General features: G+C 41.7%; 1 protein-coding gene and 1 non-coding gene across 2 annotated transcripts in view; both read left to right on the forward strand.

The window, feature by feature from the left end:
• Positions 1-25,977, forward strand: part of PTCD3 (pentatricopeptide repeat domain 3) — a 1,733,015-nt gene that overhangs the window by 574,444 nt on the left and 1,132,594 nt on the right. The gene's annotated exons all lie outside the window — the stretch shown is intronic.
• LOC122795215 lies at positions 10,225-10,367 on the forward strand. The gene has a single exon (XR_006363806.1). It is a non-coding gene; the product is annotated as a small nucleolar RNA SNORD94 (small nucleolar RNA).

Below are 25,977 nucleotides of genomic sequence, written 5' to 3' on the forward strand. Positions count from 1 at the left end.
TTTCAGACATTCTGAATGATGTGTTTTCAGAGTCGAGCTTGACCCCTGACTCCTTACCTCCGGCTCCCAATAAGCCTGACATATTACAGAGTACCTGACTCACTTTTATTTTTATTTAGAAACCCTGCTGCTGGTCTTGAAACTATTTCACAGGGTCCAAAGGGAGTTAAGGCCTCAACAGCAAGAAATCCTACACCCTCTGACAGAGATTCAAGGGCACTAGACAGATGGGGGAAAAAGGTTTATACATCTGCAACATTGGCAATCAGGGCCTTAAACTGTCAGTTTCATATGATTAAGTACCAACAACATGTTATGGGATTGCTGAAACAGAAAATGATGTTGATTTCAGAATGTGCAGAAAATAAGGAATTGCAGGAATTATTGCATGCAGCTGAACAAGTTGGAAAGCATACTTTGCAATGTGGTTTTGATTCCTTAGAGGCCTCCTGCAGGGCCGCAGTTACTGGATCTGTGATTAGGAGGCATGCCTGGTTAAAGGAACAAAATTTGCCTGATCATGTTAAAGCCAAATTGCTAGATGCACCTTTACAGCATAATTCTTTGTTTGGAATTAAGGCAGAAGAGGTTTTAAAGAAAGTGGAAGACAAAGCTAAGTCTATGCAAACTGTTAAAGACTTCTTACAAGTGCAGCCACCTAGATTCAGTAGACACTGGCCTACAAAAAACTCGTCCTTTCCTGTGTCAGACAGAGCTCAAAGGGGCAAATCCGGATGCCCTAAGGGTTCCAGATACCAGGCGCAAGACTCATACAGGTCAAAGCAATGGGGCGCTTCTACCTCCAAATCTGGAGGAGAAAAGCCACAAATCTACAGAAAGCTATCTCAATGACTTCCCTCTGCCTACACCAAGCACTTATCTTTTGGCAGCACCCACAGGGGAAAATTAGCACTTTTTGCTCAAAATTGGCAGTTAATAACCCAGGACAAGTGGGTACTAAACATTGTATCACAGGGACACAGATTCCATTTCCATACTCTGCCAATGGTAAATGGTTGGCTAGATCTGCCAAAAAATCAATGGGCATAGGCACAGAAACAGGTTACGTCCCTCATGGATATGGGGGCCATTCAGACAGTACCAGAACAGGAAAAAGGACAGGGTTTTTACTGAACTGTTCTTGGTACCCAGAAAGGACAAGACCTGGCGGACAATACTGGATTGATCAATTTTGAACACACACCTGGACATTCCAAAATTCAAAATGCTGACTTTGCAGCAGCTTCTGCCCATGCTGGGCAAGAATGCTTGGCTGGTGGTTTTAGACCTAAAAGAGGCATACCTCCATGTTCCCAATAAGATAATCGTGCAGAAGATACCTCAGATTCAAGGCTGGCTTAATGCATTACCAATTCTATGCACTGCCCTTTGGCTTATCTGCTGCGCCCAGGGTCTTTAAGTGTCTGGCACCAGTAATTGCATTTTGCAGACAAAGAAGTCTACAGATATATCCTTACTTGGACGACTGTCTCATTCAAGCAGAGGACAAGGACACTCTTCTTCGACACCTGGCGTTTGTGAGAAGGCTTCTTGCATGCCTAGGGTATACAATAAACGAAAAGAAATCATAACTGGTACCCTCACAAAAGATAACATTCCTGGGTGCAAGTTTAGATACAACTGACCAGATGGCTTACCTCATGCCAGACAAGCAAAGGCAACTGACTACTTACTTCAAACTGATGGCAACAAAAACCCAGTCTTCTACAAGACAAATTGTGCAGGCTCTGGGCTTCATGGCATCTTTCATCTTACTAATTCCATATGCAAGACTGCATATGAGGAAACTTCAGTGGTACCTAAAATGTTTATGGAGTCAACATTCCCGCAGTCTGGAAGCAATAATTCCTCTCATTCCCTGCCTGCAACAGGAGTTTCTGTGGTGGGCAAAGGCATGTCACCAAAACATGGGACTGCTTTTCACTCTACCCCCTGCCAGCAAAACTTTAACAAAAGATGCATCAGATTATGCCTGGGAGGCCCACATGGCAGGAAGATGCATTCAGGGCCTATGGACACCAAAGCAAATGCATCTGTATATCAGGCAGAAAGAGATGCTAGCTGTTCAAAATGTCAAAACTACCTTCAAGGATTTACTTCATCATGGACAACACCACAGTCATATGGTATATAAAGCAAGGGGGCACACACTCGTACCGCTTTTGCATATTAGCCATGGCACTGTGGGACACAGCTTTGACCTACCAAATACATCTTCAAGCTCAATTCCTGCCAGGAAAACAAAACACTCTGGCAGACGATTTAAGCAGAAACCTTATGGATCCTCACGAGTGGAAACTAAATCCACAAGTCTTCAGCATGATAACAGAGAAATGGGGGAGTCCAGACATAGATCCCTTTGCTTCTCCTAAAAATTATCAATTGAAAAAATTCTGCACAAGAACTTGTCACAGACGAGCATGGAAATTGGACACCCTATGTTTCAGTTGGAAAAACCTATTTATTTACGCCTTTCCTCCTCTGCCTCTTCTACCCAAAGTCCTCCTAAAAGTCAGACAAGAGAAGCCAAAGATGATATTAATTGCCCCAGACTGGTCCCGCCAATACTGGTACCCATCCTAAGGAACTTGTCTCATACCCAGCTTTTACCTTGCTTCAAAGACCACAACTACTGTCCCAACAAAATAATCTGATCCTGCACAATCAACTACAGACTCTGAACCTGGCAGCATGGTTAATCATGTATTCAGACAAACAACACCTCTCAGTAAAGCTGTGATGGATGTCATTTTGGAAACCAGAAGGCCTAGTACTAGAAAATCTTATGCTGACAAATGGAAGAGATTTTGTGCTTGGAATCAGGCACAAGGAACTGATACGGCAGAACGAAATATTCCTCAGATATTGCAATACTTAACTGAGATGCTTGACAAAGGCCTATCTTTCTCATCAATCAAAATCCATGCCTCTGCCATTTCGGCTCATTACAATACAGAGCCACCAATCTTTTCTCATCCTTTACTAAAGCAGTATCTTAGTGGAGCCAAAATTTAAGGCCTCCTAGAAGATCACCATTACCTCCATGGGACCTCAATTATGTGTTGGAAAAGCTCACCCTGCCTCCATTTGAACCAGCTGCTACCACTGATCTAAAGTTCTTATCATGGGAAACAGCTCTGCTGTTAGCAATTACAGAGCTACAGGCCCTCATGGCTGTAGTGCCTTTTATCATATTTTAGCCAGACAGAGTGTCTCTGAGGACAAATCCTTCTTTTATGCCTAAGGTGGTTTCCAGTGTGGCCCTTAACCAAATAACTCATCTGCCAACTTTCTATGCAAATCCGCAGAACAAGGGGGAGAGAATTCTGCATTCCTTGGACATACACAGACAGCTAAGATTCTACTTGAGGAGGACTAATGCTCTAAGAAAAACTGAGCAATTACTAGTATCATATGCTGCAGGATCAGAAGGAAAGGCTATTTCAAAGCAGACAATTTCAAAGTGGATAAGCCACTGCATCCGTTTCTGCTACTTACACCATGGTAAACCTGTGCCCAAGGGCATTGGGTCTCATTCCACCAGAGCTGCTGCCACTTCAGCAGCCTTTCTCAGAGGAGTACCAACCAAAGACATTCTAGAGGCTGCTACTTGGAGTTCTGTTCACACCTTTACAAAGCATTACCATTTGCCTCTTTACTCTAAGTCCTGTGCAGGCTTTGCCACTGCAGTGCTGCAGGGCCTTTTAGCCTCACCTAATGCTGTTTAGCTCCAGCCCCCCAACCATAGCTTTGGGATTCTACCCAAATGTAATGACTGCAACAGTGAAACACGCAGAACATAGTACAGTTGTGTACATTTACCATAAATGTAGATGTTCGAGTGTATTCACTGTTGCAGTCCAGGTTACCCTCCCGCCATCCTTGTCATTCTGAAATTTATCTTTCCTTCTCTATCTTCTGCAACCTATGTAGTGTATTTGCTTGTAGATGAAGGTAAAGTTTATATTGATGCATTTACATATATATAAATTGGCTACCTTTTCGGGGGCACCTGACATCGGGGGCAAGAAAAACTAAAGAAAATGGCGTCTTCTGCATGTTTTATTCCCCTGACGACCTGACGTCATGGAAGAGAAGACAGCAACCGACGCAGGACCCAAGACTTTGGAATTCAGGCCAACTGAGGGCAGCCTGCCAGCAGATTACCCAAATGTATTGACTGCAAAAGTGAATACACTCGAACATCTACATTTATGGTAAGTGTACACAACTGTACTTTATGGTAAGTACATAGCTTTTTTTTCTGTTTTTAAGCATCAACTCCCCGGGCACGTTCATAGATGGAACATGCAGTGGACATTAACATTTGACTGTCACCCACTTCCATGAGAGAAAATAACCAGCAGGGCTGCCTTGTTTGCCAAGAACCACCACAGGCAGTTTCTCTCAGTTTATTCCAAAGCTAATGCAACCTACGTGTGTGTACTAATCTAGCACCCCCCTGCTACTCCACTCGTCCTTGAGAGAGGTAGACACCACTCCTTCACTCCTGTCCCCATACCTCTCAAGTGTACCTCATTATGGAGAACCTTCCTCATTTTGGGTCTTACAAAGCCCATGTTCTTCGAACTTCACATTCTGTCACACATTCAGACTTAGATTTCCATTAAAAAATCATCACAAGTCGTACTGAATCATATTAATTCATCAAAATAAGTTTTTATAAGTATAAAGCAGCACATTTTAACCATCCTGTGAGTTTCCTAGTTGAAGTTGTTACTAAGCCTTGTTAGTAGGTGTTCTACTTTTTACCCATTTTTCCACTTTGAGAGGTAGTGTTCCTCATTTTGGAGATAGAAAGTTGAGAGCTATGCTCCTGTCTGTCCTGTGATTGTTCCACGGCTTCGGCCACTATAAAACTCTGGCCTCCTAGGTCGCAATTTAGGCTCTGTGCTTCTGAGCCACAGGGTGGGATATTTGTTTTATTTAACAGATTACTTGCTTGTTGATTTTTTTTATTTATTTTAATTCTACAAATTAAGTTTTATTTAGGTTGGGTAGGCAGTAATTTCTGCATGTGGGTGGATATTCCAGCTCTGTAATTTACTTCAGGTTTGTTTGTTTTAATTGAATGTAATGGTGAGTCATTTCTTTCTGACAAATGAGATGTGTTTTAGACTTTCTCCATTTAATTCAGTGTGACAGTATAACGATTGGGTGAGTATTTTGTCTTTCTTTTAGGTGTACATAAACTGTGTGTGTATGTATACATGTATATAAATGCATGTGTGTGTGCTTGTTGAGCTTCATTATGTGACCTTGGCATAACTTGAATATTTCCATTTGCACCCTTTCTTTTTTTCTTCATTCCACCGCTTTATACAGATTTTTCATAAATTATCTAAATGTTATATGCCTTAGGGTCTTTTATTATTTTTATTGTTACTGACTACCTTTAGTTTGGTTACAGTTCTCTCTCTTTTTTGCTGTCTTACGTGTTGTGCTAAAAGTATTGCGCTATAGAGTTATTTTTGATTATTAGTTACTAAATGCATACATATCAAAGGAAAATACTTTTGAGTAATTGTTCATAGGTTGGTACTAGGCTGTTGGCCCTAGGGCCTTTCTTCACACAATATTTACTTCCCTGACCCCTTTATAGCAGGGCAACTGACATGATTCCCAGGGTGAATTTCCTATCTCCCATCCAATCTTCAAAGTTCCTTTTGAAGAGGGCCAAGGAGGCGCTCTGCATGACATGTATGGGTTAGTCTCTGGGTCAGGAACCTATCCCTCCAGCATGTTTTGTTCAGTGTGATGATAAGTTTTAGATCCCTGGAGCGTGTGGCTCTGAGAGATTGGGATTTCTTTAAGTGGAGCATGTCCAACAGCTTAGGGTTTGACATAGCCTTGCATGTTAAGCAGAGATCACCTCTGAGTAGACGATATGCCACAGAGTATAGCTGGAGTTTTTTTAGACGGTCAGCATAGGGCATCTGCTTTAGGCCTGTGATTCTTTTAGTGAGGTATTTCTGTGGCCTTTCCAGCTGTTACAGATGTTACAGATGTCTTGTGAGGTACATACCAAATGGGGCATTGTACTCTGTAGTGAGTCTAATGAAGGATGAGTACAATGGGACAATGACCTCCTTTCTGGATGAAAAGCCCTTAGCGATGAGATGTGCCACATAGAAGGATTTCCTGACTGTTGTGGCGATGTGGTTATCGAAAGTGAGACCACTGTCCACCTGTGTCCCTAAGTCTCTCATCACACTTTCGGTGTTTAGTGTACTGCCACCTATGTTGGTAATTCATGGGTACATGGTTTTTCCCAAAGGGGATAACTATACATTTCTTGGCATTAAGCTTGAGCCCATGGCTCTGGCACCATGCATCTGTTTCTGTAAGGCCCTTTTGTAGAATGTCCACATTATTTGGGGATTCAGTAATGGCTCCCAGTTTGCAGTCCTCTGCGAACTTTGTTAGCCGGAGTCCCTTAGTGTTGGCCTGTACTTCAGAGAATTAGATGCCAAACAAGAGCGTTCCCAGGACTGAACCCTGAGGTACTCCACTTGTCTGGAGCTGGATTTGGAGTCTGCTACTTTTATAATCTGGGTTCTGTCAGTAAGCCAGTTGGCAACCCATTGAGTGACATAGGGATTTATGCCCAGCTTAGTAAGTTTATCTATGATTCCAGAGTGGGGGATGGTGTCGAAGGCCTTGGGGAGGTCCAGATAGGCTGTGTGGGACTGCCTTACCCACTTTCACAGTTCTGGAGACTGATTCGAAGAAGTCCTTCAGGTTCAGGAGACAAGATTGGCCCTTCACGAATCCAAACTGGGTGGGGTCCAGTGTTTGAAGGTTGCCAATGTATTTGTTTATAAGTTCCATACCCTTGCAGATTAGGCTCGTCAGACTGATGGGACGGTAGTTCCTGGGATCCAAGGTGGATCCCCCCTTGTGGAATGGGATAACTGTAGCTGTGCGCCACTCATTGGGCACGAAGTCTGAGGTGAGGCTATGATTAAACATGACACTTAGGTTAGGTGCCAGTTTATTTTGTAGTTTATGTAGTTTCTACCTGTGTGACCATGATTGCCAGAATTTGGCATCTTTTGGTATTGAGATGAGCCCTTTAGGGGGTGAGGGGGTGAAGTTGGCACTAAATCTATCTGCCAGGATGTTGGCAATATCCTTGGGATCAGTATGTTTAATGCCATTCTGTTGTAGCTCAGAGCAGAACTAAGCATTGCCATTTAGATTCTTGACATAACTATAGAATGCCTTGTGGTTGTCTTTGGAGTCTTTGGCAATTTTATTTTCGTTACTAGCTTTGGAGGATATTATGAGGGATATCTGCTTCTTACTGAGACTGGTAAGGGAGTTTTTTTGCATCCTGGGATTTTCCTCTTTTCTGCAACAGTTTCTTCCTTCTGTTGTATAGTTTGTTTATGGCAGGGGACCACCAGATTGGCTTTCTTTTTTTTTTGGAGGAAAGCGTCTTGGTTATATTTAGGATGGCACGATTCATGCACGAGTGGATGCGCTCGTACAGTATCTTAGTGTAGGATTCAGCAGTCGAACTTGTATATTGTCTGCATGGGTGCCATGAAGTTTGTCACTTCTGACTGGAGTAGCATGAAGTTGACTTTGGAGAAGTTTTTTTACAGAGATTTCCTTACTGGTGGGTGGGGGTGGGAGGTGGATGTAAAGGGTGATTTGCTCATGGTCAGACCTGACCAATGAGGGGGTGACCACTGGTGTGGAGCATCTATCTCCCATGTTGGTAATGACCAGGTCTAGGATATTGGAGCCCCTGGTGGGGCAATGGATTAGTTGATCCAGTGCAATGGAATTTATGAATTCCAAGAACCGTTGGGAAAAGGTGTTGGTACCCGAGTAGTTTTCCCAGTTAATGGCAGGGTAGTTGAAGTCACACAGTATTAGGGTGTTTGGTTCCCGAGTAGTTTTCCCAGTTAATGGCAGGGTAGTTGAAGTCACACAGTATTAGGGTGTTTGGTTGTATCTTAATATTTTCTAGTATGTTTAGAAAGGTGTAGTGAGAATCTTGGGGCATGGTGGGGGATCTGTAGCAAGCTACAATTTGGATTGCAGTCTTATCTAGTGTTGCACCTGGAGAATTTCAGATGCATTGTGTTGGGCAACTAGCCTGGAGGTGTGAATATCCTTGGTGAATATGGACAGTCCTCCACCTTTAGTGTTTTGATCTTGGTTTGGTGGCCGAAAAGTGTGGTAAGAGTTGTAGCCTGGTATTGCAGGGGTGCTCTCTGGAGCCTTAAACCAGGCCTTAGTTACTGCACAGATAGCAATTTTCCCCATTTTTAGGAGTGCCTCGAGAGAGTGCATTTTGAGATTTAGACTTCTAGCATTGAGTAGCATTACCTTCAGATTTTGCATGTTTGTATCTGTTATGGTGGTGGTTTTGTCCTTTGAACCTTGCCTAAAAAAGGCATTATAGGGGTGGCAAGAGCTTTAGCCAGTAACCTGAATCCCAGGGGTTACAGATGCAGACCATCTCTGGGAAAGCGTTGTGGTTTGTTCATGTCTTCCCAGGCAGACAGATACTGGATCCTCTTTGAATGACACCAGAAGCTTAGCCAATTGTTGAAGTCAATCATTTTGTCCTTGTACTGTGGTATCATTCTGGGCGAAGGCAGGATGCTACTCAGGGCTAGGGTCATACCTGCCTGGGCCACAAGATCTGAGAGCTCTTCCATGTCTTTCTTCATGTAGACCAGGGAGGTACGTCTCAAGTCATTCACTCCAACATGGACAATGACAGAGTCTTATTTGTACTTTTTGTGGAGTGACTTGAGTGCATGCGTTATGTGATGGATCCTGGCACCCGACAGGCAGCTGACTGTAATTTTCTCCTTTTTCAGCCTGGTGAGTGGGACATCAGTGTGCCAGACTATAGAGTCACTTATGACTTAAGTGTTGGGTACATTGTCTTGCCTTAGGGCTGTTGTTGGGTGACACACTGGTGTTGTGAGCTTTGTGTCACTTTGGTTGTGACTGCTGTATGTTTGATTTTCAGCTTCGGAGGTCCTTGTTGCATGGGCAGGTTAATGTTAAGGGCCTCTGCATATGTGGGTTTAGTGTTGCTATGTGTTGGTGTTGATGTTGTGGGTTTTGAAGCTATAGAGTTTTTTTTTTTTTTTTTTTTGATTATTACTTGCTAAATGTATACATATCAAAGGAAAATACTTTTTGAGTAATTGTACTTTTTCTTTCTGCACCATTCAGGATTAAAAAAAAAAAACATCCCACAACAGACACTGATAAGTAGAAGTAATTTGCATTTGCTCCTCAAACTGTTTTAAGTAGCATCTGACAGTTGCACCTGCAAGGCTCATGCAGAAGACCAATTACTTTGGCACCTAATGAATGTTGTGTGTAGAGGGAGAGGCCTGTCAGTATTGGGAGGGACTACAAATTGTCCACTTTACGAACCTTATAGCTGTTATGTTGTTGTAAAACTGTTCTGAGAAGTGTAGCAGCAGACTGGCCATCAGAAATGAAGGTAATTCAGGATAAAACTGAAAGCAGTCTGGTTCCAAATGCTGTATAATGTGCCTGTGACTCTTATTACTGCAGTTATTTCGTAATGAAAGTTAAAAAAACCCTCACCTTTTTGTCTGGCATAACTGGTAAAAAGGAGGACTTACACAATGGAGAACAGCTGAGTTTCAAAGTGGCATTTTATTTAATAGGGTTTGGATTATTCTTAAAATCGTAAACATTCAAAAGCAGATTATAAAAATAAAAAAGTCAGCTGTCTGAGTAAAATAAGCCTTTAAGTTCAGCATTTCTTTGAAGTGGTTGGCATAATAAGAAAATGATGGGTCTTCCAGGGTCAGGGAGATTATCTTTGTATGGTGGTGGCCCCCTCGAACACCCTTGATAATAAATTATTTTCCTCTATTGCTTCCTTTGTCAGGTGGTATTACTTTCATACTGTATCTTGTATGTTCTTGTAACTGCAATAGACAGAATTCTCATTATACTGTAAATGTGAACAATAATTAATCTTGTAAAAAAATTTAACCTCAGAGTCGAACTTTATGATCGGAGATTATTTCTGTTTCACTGCAGGTCTTCACAGATGTCAATTATTAGTACTGTATAGTTTAAGTACATTATTCACTATTGCTTATTTTATTAGTTTACTCTCTGTAAAATGACAGTAGTTAGAGAGCATTAAAGTGTGATTTGAATTACTTGGCTATGATGAGTGGCGCAGGGGTACAGACCTCAGCTAGATAATGGGAGCTGAATGTAGATGCCATCCTCACTTTGTAGCCTGCATGTGGTGGGCTCTCTGAGGTACATTTGCATGACAAAATCGCCTATCTCTGAGCCAGTACATTATTTTAGCATGTTTGTCAGAAAGCAAGCTCTGATATTGCTAGTAATAAATGCTGTATTCTCAAGCCAACGCATTTCACTTTGTTTAGAAGTAGTTTAACTGCAATATTCTCTGTATTTTATTACTGTCCAAACTACTAAATGATTGATTTTAGCATAAACATTAGATTTGGGTAGAGAGTTCCATTTTTCATCAGTCAGGTCTAAGATCGACAATACGTAGTTTAGTCTAAAACTTGCTTATTACCTCTCCCCCTTGAGCATAATCCTGTACAATGGAGGACCATCTGCTGATTTTTATGTGCCGAGAAGACTGTCTCTGTAAAGTAACCTAAGGCTATTGTAGAGTTTTTTAAGTTTTCTAGAATTTTTATTAATATTTTCAGTTTATATCCTGCAAACACAGAAGTGTTTTTAGTTTTCTACCATTCTTTTACTGATAGTGGATTTTCATCGTGTTACACTGCTGCAGTCATTACACTTGGGTTATCCTGCCGTCAGGCGGTCCCGCAGTCGGCCAGAGTTCCAAAGTCTTGGTCCGGTGTCGGTTGCTGTTGCCTTCTCCCTGACATCAGCGCGACAGGGGTATACAAGATGCAGCTGACGCCATTTTCTTCAGCCTTTCTTGCCGCGCAGTGCCTGAAGCAAAAGCAGTTCGCAAGTGCCGGTCGGCCGTCTACTGAGATTTTCATTCCGAATCCAGAATCGAAGTCTTCTACAAAGCTAAGCACCCCGTTGGGGAAACTTTTTCTTGCCTCAGACCGATGTCAGTAAAAGTTAATAACTGTATTTCTTGTGGGAAGCAAATACCTCATATGGATTTCCATTCCTATTTTATCCCATGCCTAGGCCCTGACCACGACATTACTGGTTATCGTTTTTGTGCTAGGTTTAACAAGCGCACTATTAAACGTCGGTTTGATTTTGCACAACATTATTTTGGTAGAAAATTCAATTATACCATGCCGTCGGATCTTCCGACGACTGGAATACAAAAAAAGTGCAAAGACAAGGATAGGCATCCGAGGCCCAAAACTGACGACGAAGCCTCTTCTAGGCCAGTCACCGGTTCTCCGGTTTTCAGCAAGGCACCTTCGTAGCCCCTGACGACTGCTTCTGTAGAACCACAAGCCGCCTCTGACTCCCACGTGGAGATGGCTGGACCTTCGGACGCACAAGCTCTTTAGCCTACCGAAACTAACTTTAAGAGGGATCTGGAATAGCTGAGCAACCCACAGCTACAGAGGGTGTCTTCAGACCTACTCAGTTAAGCATTAAACCCTCAGATAAGTCTAAGCCTCCTTTAAATTCAAAGAAACAAATACAACAGTCTCCAGGACAGGCCTCCATGCCTAAGAAACAAATGCTCAAAATGGCTGAAGACCTAATTACTCTGATCAGGGGGTCCTACCCCCTCATGATAAAAGGCTTAGACAGGATGCAGACTATGACTCATCCGACCAGGTGTCCATCTCTTCTGATTCATCCTCAGACCTAGGACACTCTTTACCCCCTTATGAGGATTCTGATGCTGAGGAATCAATTCCATCAGCCTCACCGCCTGAGGACTACTCCTTTGGGGAAACCCTACATACCATGAGGGAGCATTTCCACTGGGAAGGCCAGGATTACTCAGAATCCAAGAAAAGGCTCAGAGACTTCCTTTTATTACCTCAACACAGACCCCTTGCTATTCCGCCAGTGTTGGATATTGTGGATGATGTGTATACTGAATCCAGCTTAAATCCTGATTCCTTACCTCCAGCCCCTGTTAAACTTGACAGATACTACAGAGTCCCTGACTCACATAATTTCTGTATAAAAGCCCCGTCACTGACCCTGAAACTATTTCTCAGGGACCCAAAGGAGTTAAGGCCTCATCAGCCAAGAATCCAGTCCCCTCTGACAGAGATTCCAGAGCATTAGACAGATGGGGAAAGAAAGTATATACATCTGCAACTTTAGCAATGAGAGCCTTAAATTGCCAGTTTCACATGCTAAAATATCAGCAATTTTTACTGTCTCAGTTAAAACAAAAAATGCTTCCAGAATCAGATCCTCCTAATTTTACAGAAATGCAAAATGTATTGCATGCAGCTGAACAAGTGGGAAAGCATACTTTACAATGTGGTTTTGATTCTCTAGAGGTCTCCTGCAGAGCAGCAGTTACAGGCTCTGTCATTAGAAGACATGCTTGGTTAAAAGAACACACGTTACCAGATCATGTTAAAGCAAAATTATTGGATGCACCTTTGCATCAGGATGTGTTATTTGGAGTTGAGGCAGAAGAGGTATTAAAGAAAATGGAGGATAAAGCAAAATCTATGCAAACGGTAAAGGGTTTCTTACAGGTTCAACCTCCTAGATTTAGCAGAAACTGGCCAACTAAGAATTCGTACTTTCCAATTACAGACAGACCTCAAAGGGGAAGATACAGACGTCCCAAGAGGTAGAGGTCAAACACAAGGTCCTTAATGGCCTCGACAATGGATTGCATCAGGCCAGAAAGAAGGGGAAGACAGGCCACAACTATATAAAAAGCAGCTCCAATGACTTCCCACTACAGCTGCCAAACAAATCCTCCTTGGCAGCCCCCTTGGGAGGAAAACTGGCGCTCTTCTTCTACAATTGGCAAATGATCACCAAAGACAAATGGGTTCTCAGCATTGTATTTCAAGGTTACAGGTTCCATTTTCACACTCTGCCAAGGTTAAAAGGAATGCCAAATATGCCACTAAATCAATGGGCAGAGGCTCAAAAACAAATTACAGCACTCATGGATATGAGAGCTATTCAAAAGGTACCATCACAGGAGCAAGGACAAGGATTTTACTCAAGACTCTTTCTGGTACCCAGAAAGGACAAAGCCTGGAGGCCCATTTTGGATCTTTCATCTCTAAACACTTACCTGGATGTTCCGAAATTCAAAATGTTGACATTACAGCAGCTTCTTCCCATGCTGGGCAAGAAAGCTTGGCTCGTGACTTTGGATCTCAAAGAGGCATACCTGCATGTCCCTATCAGACAAAACTGCAGAATATACCTCCGATTCATAGCTGGTTCAATGCACTACCAATTCTGTGCACTGCCCTTTGGCTGATCTACTGCGCCCAGGGTCTTCACAAAGTGCCTGGCACCAGTAATTGCATTTTGCAGACAGAAAGGAATTCAGATTTATCCATACCTGGACGACTGCCTGATTCAAGCAGAGAGCAAGGACATTCTTCTAAAGCATCTGGCATTTGTAAAAACGTTAAGTTGCCTAGGGTACACAGTGAGCGAAAAGAAATCAAAACTAGTGCCCTCACAAGAGATTATATTCCTGGGTGTCAGCTTGAACACAACAGCCCAGATGGCTTATCTCACGCCAGACAAGGACAACTGACTCTACTTTCAGTTTATGGCAACAAAGACCCAGCTCCATGCAAGAAAAATTCTGCAGGCCTTGGGTTACATGGCATCCTGCATACTACTAATTCTATATGCCATACTGCATATGAGGAAACTACAATGGTACCTAAAGAATGTATGGTCTCAACACTGTCAAAGTTTGGAAACAGATGTTCATCGTGCATACAGCTGCAGTCATCACATTTGGGTTATCCTGCCGTCAGGCGGGTCCTCGGTCGGCCAAATTCCAAAGTCTAGGTCCGGCGTCGGTTGTCGTCGCTTCTTCCCTGATGTCAGTGCGGCAGGGGTATAAAAGAGGCAGCTGACGCCATTTTCTTCAGTCTTTCTTGCCGCGCGGTGCCCGAAGCAGAAGCAGTTCGCAAGTGCCGGTCGGCCAGCTCCTGAGATTTACAAACAGTATTTCAGCCGAAGTCTTCTTTAAAGCTAAGTACCCCGTTGGGGAAACTTTTCTTGCCTCAGACCAATGTCAAACAAAGTTAATAATTGCATTTCTTGTGGGAAGCAAATAACGCATAACGATTTTCACTCTTTCTGTATACCAAAACCAAATTAGATCCGAACCAGACCAAGAACAAAATTATGTATCCAAAGGCTCAACAGGAGCAAAAAATTCAAAATGACTTAAATAAAACTCTGTTTTAATGAAATGATAAAAAATTCCACATCTAGCGCTTTTGCCTGGAGGCATACCAGGCTTTTTCAAGATGAACCATGATTAAAAATTCAAGGCTTAAGTACTTTCTAGCCCAAATCATGTGACTAGAATAGCAACTAATAAAATATGCAAAACAGATGTTAAAGTGCCAACAGCAATTCATTAATTCAATGAAATTATACAATGTCTAATAACCCACAAAATTGTACTAAATAATGTAAAAACGTGTTTAAATTACCACTCGTAATAAAACATGTATGACTGTTTTATAAAGCTACAAACAAGCTTAAAAAACTTAAAAACAGTCTTAAAAAACTATTTTTATGTCTAAAAAATCTATTAAGAACTATTGGTTTCTAAGACCTCTGTTAATCATATGAAAAGTTAACCAAAGTTTGAAACATCCACTCAAAACAAAATGTTGTCCAAAATAACTGGCAATGAACAACCCATCTAAAAAATTTTTTATAATGAACAAAATCATATCTTGGCCGCCCTCAGTTTCAAAACACTCATAATATTAATACTGTCATTTAAACCAGGAGGCTTAGTTGCGTTCAACTTGAGCTGCCACAACAGTTCCTTGTATTCAAGCCGGGTTTCCCAATCACCCCCTCTACTGTCATGTAGGACTTGCTGTAGGATTAAAAATTTAAGTTGCATATTAGGGCATGTGCTAAGATGCTTAAAAAAAGCATTGTTTTCCTTTTTCTTGGAAAAATCATAAAGATGCTCATATATTCTTCTCCTAAGGGTTCTCTCAGTTTTACCTACGTAAAAACTGGAGCATTGAGTACAAAAACCTAAATAGACAACTCCTTTCGTACCACAGTTGTAATGGTGTTCAGCCCTGAATTTAAACCTACACGAATGAAAGTTGCATCCTCAAGTCTTCTCAAAGATAACTCAGGCATGGGGACAGCCAGACATAGATCTGTTTGCTACCCACAGAAATTACCAGTTGGAGAAATTCTGTTCAAGGACCTATCATCCACAGGCTTGGAAAGTGGACGCACTCTCTTTCAATTGGACAACATTGACAGTCTATGCCTTCCCGCCTCTACCTCTACTGACCAAAGTTCTATTAAAAACCAGAGCAGAGAGGCCACAAATTATTCTCATTGCTCCAGACTGGCCACAACAGCACTGTTATCCTCTCCTAAAGAGCCTGTCGCACTCACCACCATGGATCCTACCTCTAGTTCCTCTTCTGTTGTCCCAGCACAACTACAAAACCCTTCACAGCCAGCTCAAAACCTTAAATCTAGCTGCATGGAGAATACCTTAATTTGCCAACAGACTCTCCTCTCCAAGGAGGTGCAGGATGTCATCTTGGAGGCCAGGAGACCCTCTACTAGAAACACCTACTCCGCCAAATGGAAACGATTTTGTTCCTGGAATCAAGAAAAGGGCCAGAATCCTTGGGTAATAAATATACCTCAAATTTTACAATACCTAGCTGAGATGTTAAACAGTGGCCTTTCCTTCTCCTCCATCAAGATCCACGCTTCAGCCATTTCAGCACAATACAATACAGATCCTCCTTTATTCTCACATCCTCTATTAAGGCAGTTCCTCAGAGGGGCAAAAAATATAAAACCCCCACAGAAACCACCAGCCCCAGCTTGGGACCTCAACTTTGTATTGGAAAAGCTGACCCTACCTCCTTTTGAGCCGGCTTCTTCAACAGAGCTACAATACTTGTCGTGGAAAACAGCCTTCCTTCTGGCTATTACCTCAGCACGCAGGGTTTCGGAGCTACAGGCCCTCATGGCTGTGCAACCATTCATCATTTTCCATCAAGACAGGGTTTCCTTACGAACCAACCCTACCTTCATGCCAAAGGTAGTATCCAGTGTAGCTTTGAATCAGACTATTCATTTACCTACCTTTTATCCAAATCCACAGAACAAAGGAGAAAGGCTACTACATTCCTTGGACACTCACAGACAACTTCGTTATTACTTGGACAGAACAAAGTCATTCAGGAAATCTGAGCAGCTCTTTGTGTCCTATGCTACAGGTGCTCAAGGAAAGGCTATTTCCAAACAGACTATTTCAAAATGGATAGCCCACTGCATACGCTTTTGTTGTTCATTTCATGGAAAATCAGTGCCTGTATACATCAGATCCCACTCCACCATGGCTACAACTACCTCTGCAGCTTTCCTCAGGGGGGTCCCTACCAAGGACATTTTGGAAGCAGCTACTTGGAGTTCAGTGCACACTTTCTCCAAGCACTACCACCTTCCTCTATACTCAATCTAGAGCGGGCTTTGCCACAGCAGTCCTGCAGGGCATTCTAGCCCCTCCTAATTCCACTTAGTACCTGCCACCCTTACTTAGCTTTGGGATTCTACCCAAGTGTGATGGCTGGAGCTGTATGCACGATGAACATAGTACAGTTTTGTACCTACCATAAATGTAGATGTTCGAGTGCATATACAGCTGCAGTCCAGGTTACCCTCCCTCCATCCCCTCTTAGGACAAGGCTTATATCAAACACCTTTAACATACAACCTATTTGGGGTATTCCTTTATGGTGTATTTGCTTGCAACTACTGTTTTGATTTATCTACTTTGTATGTTTGCATAATATCATGTTTTGCCTTCCTTTCTGGGGGCACCTGACATCTGGGGCAAGAAAAACTGAAGACATTGGCATCGGCTGTCTCTTCTATACCCCTGCCGCACTGACGTCAGGGAAGAAGCGACGACAACCGATGCCGGACCTAGACTTTGGAATTCGGCCGACTGAGGACCCGCCTGACGGCAGGATAACCCAAGTGTGATGACTGCAGCTGTGTATGAGCACTCGAACATCTACATTTATGGTAGTACAAAACTGTACTTTATACCACTAATCTCTTGCCTTCAACAGGAGTTTCATTGGTGGGCTCAAGCTTGTCACCTCAACAAGGGAGAGCCTTTTACATGACCCACAGCCAGGCAAACACTGACAACAGATGCATCGGATTACGCCTGGGGAGCACACATGGCAGGCAGATGTATTCAGGGCACGTGGACTGCAGAGCAAAGGCATCTTCACATGAATCAAAAAGAGATGCTAGCTGTACAAAATGCGATTATAGCTTTCAAGGACCTGCTGCATCCAGGACAACTACTACTAAAGACAGACAACACCACAGTTATGTGGTACATAAGCAAGGGGGCACTCCTACCCCCTATGCAGACAAGCTATGACCTTATGGAACACAGCTATAAACCTTCAAGTTCATCTGCAATTGCGCATTCTTGCCAGGAGAGAAAAAACCACTGGCAGACGACTTAAGCAGAAACATCATGGATCCCCACGAATGGGAGTTGAATCCACAAATATTCAGAATGATAACACAGAAATGGTGGAGCCCGGACATAGATCTGTTTGCATCTCCAATAAACTGCCAGCTACAAAAATTCTGCACAAGGAGTTACCATCCACAAGCATGGAAAGTGGATGCCCTCTCATTCAGCTGTAAGAACCTACAAGTATACGCTTTCCCACCACTACCTCTCCTGCCAAAGGTACTCCTAAAAGCCAGGCAGGATGAGCCAAAGATGATCCTGATTGCGCCAGACTGGCCACGCCAGCACTGGTACCCAATCTTAAGGAGCTTAGCACAAGAACCACCCTGGATTTTGCCTCAAATCCCACATCTGCTGACTCAGCACAACAAACAAATACTACACAGCCAGCTAAAGACCTTAAACCTAGCTGCATGGAAAATTCCTTAGTCAAGCAAGCAATGCCTCTCTCCAAATCTGTTATGGATGTTATTCTGGAGGCCAGAAGGCCTAGTACCAGGAAAGCCTATTCGGATAAATGGAAGAGATTCTGTGCCTGGAACCAAGCTCACAGCCTTGACCCTCTTGTCCCAAACATTCCTCAGATACTACAATACTTAACTGAGGTGCTGGACAAAGGACTCTCCTTCTCATCCATCATGATCCACGCCTCTGCCATCTCTGCTCATTACAACACGGATCCACCAATTTTCCCTAATCCTCTGTTAAAACAGTACCTCAGAGGGGCTAAAAACATAAGTCTGCCCCGTAGAGCACCTACTCAAACTTGGGACCTCAACTTTGTTTTGGAGAAGCTAACTTTACCTCCTTTTGAGCCAGCCAACACAGCAGAATTAAATATATCTCTTGGAAAACTGCTCTGCTCCTGGCAATAACATCAGCACGAAGAGTTTCAGAATTCCAGGCACTAATGGCAGTGGAACCTTTCCTCATTTTCCACCAGGACAGGGTGTCTTTACGAACTAACCCTACCTTTATGCCAAAGGTGGTATCCAGTGTGGCTCTAAACCAATCTATTCACCTCCTAACTTTTTATCCTAAACCACAGAATAAAGGGGAGAGACTACTACACTCTTTGGACATTCACAGGCAGTTACGCTTCTACTTGGACAAAACCAAAGCTTTCAGAAAATCTGAGCAATTATTGGTAGCATATGCTGCAGGAGCACAGGGAAAAGCCATTTCAAAACAGACTATTTCAAAATGGATAGGACATTGTATACGTTTCTGCTACACATGCCATGGAAAACCTGTACCTAGCAGCATTACATCTGACTCCACCAGGGCAACAGCCACTTCAACTGCCTACTTCAGGGGAGTACCTACCAAGGATATTTTGGTAGTCTCTCCCCTTTATTCTGTGGTTTAGGATAAAAAGTTAGGAGGTGAATAGATTGGTTTAGAGCCACACTATGGGCTAGGCTTGTAAATGCCCTCGGGCAGATAGCCTAGTATGAACCTATGAACCTATGAGCAGCAACTTGGAGTTCTGTACATACCTTCACCAAGCATTACCATCTGCCTCTATACTCTAAATCCAGAGCTGGCTTCACCACTGCAGTGCTGCAGGGCCTTATAGCCACCCTTAATGCCTTATAGGACCAGCCACCCTTCCTCAGCTTTGGGATTCTACCCAAGTGTAATGATTGCAGCAGTGTAACACGATGAACATAGTACAGTTTTGTACCTACCATAAATGTAGATGTTCGAGTGTAGACACTGCTGCAGTCCAGGTTACCCTCCCTCCTTCCCCTCTTTCTGGCTGGAACATACCTATGTCTTCTACCCTTACTATCTATGGGGAGTATTTGCTGGTAGCTGTAAGTTGTTTTTTGCTTTTCTTATGTATGTTTTATTACCAATTGGAATTGCCTACATATTTAGAGGCACCTGACATCTGGGGCAAGAAAAACTGAAGAAAATGGCATTGGCTGCATCTTCTATACCCCTGTCATGCTGATGTCAGGGAGAAGGCGACAGCACCCGACGCCGGACCAAGACTTTGGAACTCTGGCCGACTGCGGGACCTCCTGACGGCAGGATAACCCAAGTGTAATGACTGCAGCAGTGTCTACACTCAAACATCTACATTTATGGTAGGTACAAAACTGTACTTTGACTTCTTCCCCACTTTGTACATGTTTTTGCCTCACCCTTTCACCTGTTTCCAGGTTTGTAGCTTTTCATTTTGTAGTTGGCATGTAGCAGTTTGCCTGTTTGTCATGGGGCATGCAGTATAACGGCCTTCTGTGTTTTAGTTTTGTTGGTGGTGGTGGTGGTAACGATTTCTTGCTATGACTGGTAGTGTTTAGAGGAGGTTACTTGTGATTTTGGAGGATGTTGATTTCTATATAGGTTCATAGCTGTGTGCTAAGCTAATGGCCCTGGAGCCTTTATAAACCTAGCCCATAGGATTACCCTGGCATCGTGCCACCTAACTTTAGTCCCCAGAGCCACTGGAGTGATCCCCAGGGTCAATTTTCTATTTCCCATCCACTCATCAAGATCTGTCTTGGAGGGCCAGTGAGGTGTTCTTTTTGACATGTATGGGAAGTCTATTCCATAGCATGGGATGTCTGTGGGTTATGAACCTCCCTCTAGCTTGTTCTCTTGATTGTGGTAATGAGGTTGAGGTCTCTGGAGCGTGTGGTGCCGAAGGATTGGGATTTCTTTAGATGTAGCATTTGTAACAGAGCTGAGTCAGACATGGCTTTTTAAGTCAAGCAGAGATCGCCACTAAGTAGGCGATATGAGATAGATAATAGTTAAGAATTTTTTTGAGTCTGTCCATATAGGACAAGTGTTTAAGGCCTAGGATCCTCTTTGTGAGGTACTTTTGCAGCCTCTCCAGTCGTCGTAGGTGTCTAGTGAGGTACAGGCCAAATGGGGAGTTGTACTCTATGATTGGCCTAATGAGGGAAGAGTAGAGGGAGTCAATTACCTTTTTCTTCCTGGATGCAAAACCCTTAGTAATGAGATGTGCCACATAGGACTTAATGACCACAGTGGCAATGTGGTGGTAAAAAGAGATGTTGCTGTCAACCTGTGTTCCCAGATCTCTTATAATGCCTTCTGTGTTCAGTGGACTGCCATCGATGTAGTAATTCATGGGAACTGGGTTTTTCCCAAAGGGGATGACGACACAGTTTTTGGCATTGAGCTTAAGGCCATGGTTCTGACATCAGTCGTTGGTCTCAGTGAGACCTTTCTGTAGGATGTTAACATCACTTGGGGAGTCAATAATAGCTTCCAACTTGCAATCGTTTGCAAACTTTGTCAGACAGAGTCCCTTCGTGTTGGCCTGGGCTTCAGAGAAGGAGATACCAAATGGGAGAGGACCCAAGACCGAACCCTGTAGGACTCCACTCATGACTGGTCGGCAGTCTGACTTGGAGTCAACTACTTTTTCTCAGTGCAATGGATAGTAAGGAATTGTTGCTTTTGTCCTTTAAATGTATTGGACTTCATCAGAATAAAAAAATGTCTCTTCCCTTTATAACCTCAGCTTATACACGTGTGATCGCACTTTAGAAATAAAAAAAATAAAATATTATATCAATACTGCATTAAATAGTATGATATAAAAAAAAAAAAAAAAAAAAAAGAGACCCCGACAAGTTCAGATTGTGTTTGATCTAATTTTCAACAAACATGCAGTAGATAGTTAAGTCTCGGGAGCTTTCATTATTGTGTACCAGCTGCCAGTGCATCTCACAAGCTTACTCCTCACATTGATAATCTTGTCAGTGCCACAAAACAAAACTCTGTGAGAGGGAAATTCAGTAATATGTTTTGATAATGTACTTATAATGTTTGGTTTTTAAATGTCATAAATGCATTAATAAATTCTCTCTGAAGTGTTTCTGTTCTTCCAATATAATAACCATTGCATTCTTGACATAATGCTGCATAAATAGCTTTTGAATTAGAAGTAAAATTCACTTAGATTGTAGGAATGTATAAAAATGTATTCTGTTTGCAGTATAAATGTGCACTGATTGCACATACCACATTTATATGTGCCTCAATGCTTCCTGTTCATAGTATTACACAAATTTACTTCCATTTCTGATACTTTTTCAAAGTTTGTTGACATAAAATTGAAATGTTTGGCAAACATTATAAATATTTATTAAAGGACTCGTGGGATTATTTTTTAAGGCTGCTTACTAGAGGTAAATGTAAGAATGAACAACTTACGACAGTTGATCTGAGATGTTTTTACTGCCATTCCCCATAAGGAGGGATTTGGAATGGTTTTATGAATTTTTGGTGGATGGATTTTTGCTCCAGTGCTGGGATTAATTTACTTAATGATTTTATGGAAGCTATTTTAAATATAAATATTTTCACATGTTTGAAGGTATGTATTTTTAACAGAAGCAAGGGATTGCTATGGCTGAGATATGCGCCCCGGCTTCTGACAATATTGTATTGGGGCAGTGGGAGAAGAGGTATATATTTAATAGTACTTGCACATAGACCTGGAATTTATATGCATACATGTTAGATGGATATTTGTATTTGAGATGACACGAGAAATTGTATGAAGTTTTATGTTATATTCTACAACTTTTTTTTTTTTTATTTACTAGTCAAACAGTCAATGTAAAGTTGTTCTATCTGGACATAGAAATTAGCAAGGACTATGCAAGTGTGAATTTTATACCCAATAGTTGTAGAAAACCTACGTATTCATATTCCTTGTTACCTTTTCAAAGTTATCATCATGAACATGAAAACAACACTGGTCAAAGATCAATTGGTTTGCAAACAAGATGTTTCAACATGAAATTAATACATGTAGTGAATACCAAGAAGCATTTTTGGATGAATTGCTTCAAGAAGTAAATGGAAAAAGACAGGAAGATGTGTATATTCCTCTATTATGCCATGGAAAAGGAGCAGAAATAGCATATATATATATATATATATATATATATATATATATATATATATATATATATATGTGTGTGTGTGTGTGTGTGTGTGTATATATACAGGTCAAAGTTAACACTGAGCATAATGGGTATTCAAAAGCAAAGATTATCAGATATAGGTTGATACCAAAAAAATTTTTAAATCTGCTTCTAGAAATTGGTGCTTATGTAGTTATAGTCACAAGATTTCTAAAGTGGTGGGCAATTAACCCAAATTTATTTATTAACTAACAAGTTTTAATAACGTCATTGAAAGAGATGTGGGTAATACTATAAAAAGGAAGCAAAATGGCACATATAAATGTGGTATGTGCAATCAGTGCACCTTCATACTGAAAACAGAAGAATTTTTTATATATTCTTACGATCCTTTCAAGGTGACTTTCATCAAGGATGCAAAGGTTGTATTTGGAAATACTTAGATGCTTGAAAGCATGTATATGAACACATATATGATATTAGAAAGTGAGTAAAAGTGCATTATCAAAACATATTGAATTTTCCCTCCTAGATTTTTGTGGTCCTGACAGTTAACAAGCATCCAAGGGGAGGAGTGTGGGGAGAGCGTTTGAAAGTTTGAGCTGTATTGACAGCTGCTCTGCAATGCTGACAAGTCCTCAGGACTTAATGAACAACAGTCTGTTGCATGTATGAGATCCATCACAATCAGAATTCATTGGGTATTGCAGTGTTGATATAATTTATTTTAAACTAATGTGTATTTGTAAAGTGTGATCATGTGTGTATAAGCTGGTGTTATAAAAGGAAGTGACGCTTGTATATGTTCTGATGAAATCTAGCTCATTTGAAACACAAAAGAGCTTAAAGGGGCAGTAGCTCATTTCTAAAACAGCATTTCTACCTCGGACCGAAGCTGAGATCCTGTCATTCACTTAGGTAATCACCTCCCTTTTTTATGACATCACTCATGACGTTCAAACAATCCCACTCCCAATATCGAGTTTATGTAAAATTGCTTGCAGACCTGTATCCAGCCCTGTTTTACTTCCCTGTGGAATAAGATATTCAGTGCTTGGGTTCCCTGCTTCACACGGTGTTCCATACTTTTTCCTTTTTATGCTTTAGGCAGTGTCTTCAAATGATTTTCTAAAACGTAGAATTTGCTAGTAAACTCTCTCTCTATTTTTGGATGTGTTTTTAATGCAACACAATTGCACTCCGTCCCTAACTGCCTGCATACATCATACCTCTCAACGGTCCACATTTTCGCAGAATGTTCTGATGTTTTGGACCATATTATTTGTGCGTTCCTCCTAACATTTGTTTTTCTGACAAATTACTGGGATGATCCAAGTACTGAGGGCATTACATAATGACACACATTTCAGTCTTCAAATACTTTGAGTAACGTATGCTGGGTAGCGCACTAGTTATATGAATGGTACCCATTTTATGTGAAACAGACCAAATTTTTTAGCGAAAATCTGCACATTATACCAAAATCAGGACAGCTGAGAGATTTGTGGTACGCCACCGATCCCGAACCACTGGGCCTCAGACCTGTTCAGAAAAGTTTTTGTGTGAGTTTTTATTTGTGTGTGTGTGTGTGTGTGTGTGTGTGTGTGTGTGTGTGTGTGTGTGTGTGTGTGTGTGTGTGTGTGTGTGTGTGTGTGTGTGTGTGTGTGTGTGTGTGTGCATGAAAGCAAAACGTATGTGAATGAATGCAGAAGAGCCCGTGCGTGTGTGTATGAGGGATAGTGAACGGTGCATGAGAGGATGAACGGTGCGTGCATGAAAGCAAAATGTTTGTGTGTGAGGTAGAGTGAACGGTGCGTGCATGAAAGGAGAATGTGTTTCTGAATGCAGAAGAGACTGCTTGTGTGTGTGAGGGAGAATGAATGGTGCATGAGAGAATGAACGGTGTTTGCATGAAAGGAAAATGTATGTCTGTGTGTGTGCAGAAGAAACTGTGCATGTGTGTTTGAGGAAGAGAAAAGTGAATGGCGCGTAAGAGAATGAACAGTAGTGCGTGCATGAAAGCTGTGTGTGTGTGTGTGATTTTATTTTAAGTTGTGCTGTCTCTGCATTGATCACAAAGAAAAGCTATTTGACTTTCTTCTGCAATTGCATGTTATGACATAAATGCTCTGGCGAATCTTGAAGAGACTGAATGTGTTTTTTAATTTTAATTTATTTAGATTGTGTTGCCGGTGTGACAATCACAAAGGTAAAGCTATTACTCTTGCTTTTGTGATCACTTATGATGTGAATCATCAGTTATTCAGTGGATAGAGTGGTCCATTGTGTGTGATAGACTATGTGAGGTTCATTTAGTGCTGTGGTTGCCTATTCCTTATGTAAACATACCACAGTGCTCAGCCACTGGCATAACTATCATTCAAGGCAGCTATAAGGGGTGGATTATATGTTAAAACCTACTGGTTTCCTTTTCATTTGCAAAAGCAGGTTTCTAAATTCAGATTTGATGGTATGTTTGGAAGTAGTGTGTTATGTCTGAATGTCATAAGGAAACCTGGATATGGTAAATGTCTATATGTGTGTGTGTGTGTAAATCTGATAGCTATTAGAATTGTTTTAGTAATCACTCATGATGTATTGTATCAGCTACTCAGTGGGTGGGACAGTTGATTGTGTGAGTTTAACTATGAACGGTTTGGTTAGTGTTGTGGTTTATTATTCTTTGTGTAAACATATAGCTAGAAGTCTATACATGTGTGTGAGTGTATGCACTACATTTAAGTGATCGATCTCAAAGTGGGCAAAGCACTTTGCGATCGAAAACAAAGTGATCAAGCAATTCCAATCAAATGTACTGTATCAGACAAGCCCCATTACTTAAAGGGAGAGTGTCAAAGATGCAGCTTCCAGAAAACTTTATTTTTTTTCCTCGCCAGTGCATACTTTAAGTAGTGTTCAGTAGCCCTATACTACTAAATCTGCACTTTTCTCTCCTTTTTTGTACAATTTCACTGTTTTTACTACAGGAGCGTCCCGCTCTCAGTCTAGCCAGGTAATACCGCCCAATAGTGTGATGTCATAGTTCACGCCCCCTACCCACCTTCGTATCTTTAAATATGACCCTATTTGACTTTTTCCAGGATTGTTTTCATTCCCCAGGGAAAAGAAACTCAACCCTGCTTTGGTTCCGGTCATGACTGGCACTGAAGCGTATTTACCAAATTTAATAATTTCACTGACAGTAACTTCAATGCTCAAATCATAGATGCACAAAAAGAAAAATGTATGTAATATTGACCACTTTTTTACTTCATATGATGCCACTTAGTTTCTTCGGAAACCACTGACAAAGTG

The sequence above is a fragment of the Protopterus annectens genome, chromosome 2.part1, assembly GCF_019279795.1.
Source record: "Protopterus annectens isolate FY-2018-M chromosome 2.part1, PAN1.0, whole genome shotgun sequence".
Taxonomy (NCBI): Eukaryota; Metazoa; Chordata; order Ceratodontiformes; family Protopteridae; genus Protopterus; species Protopterus annectens.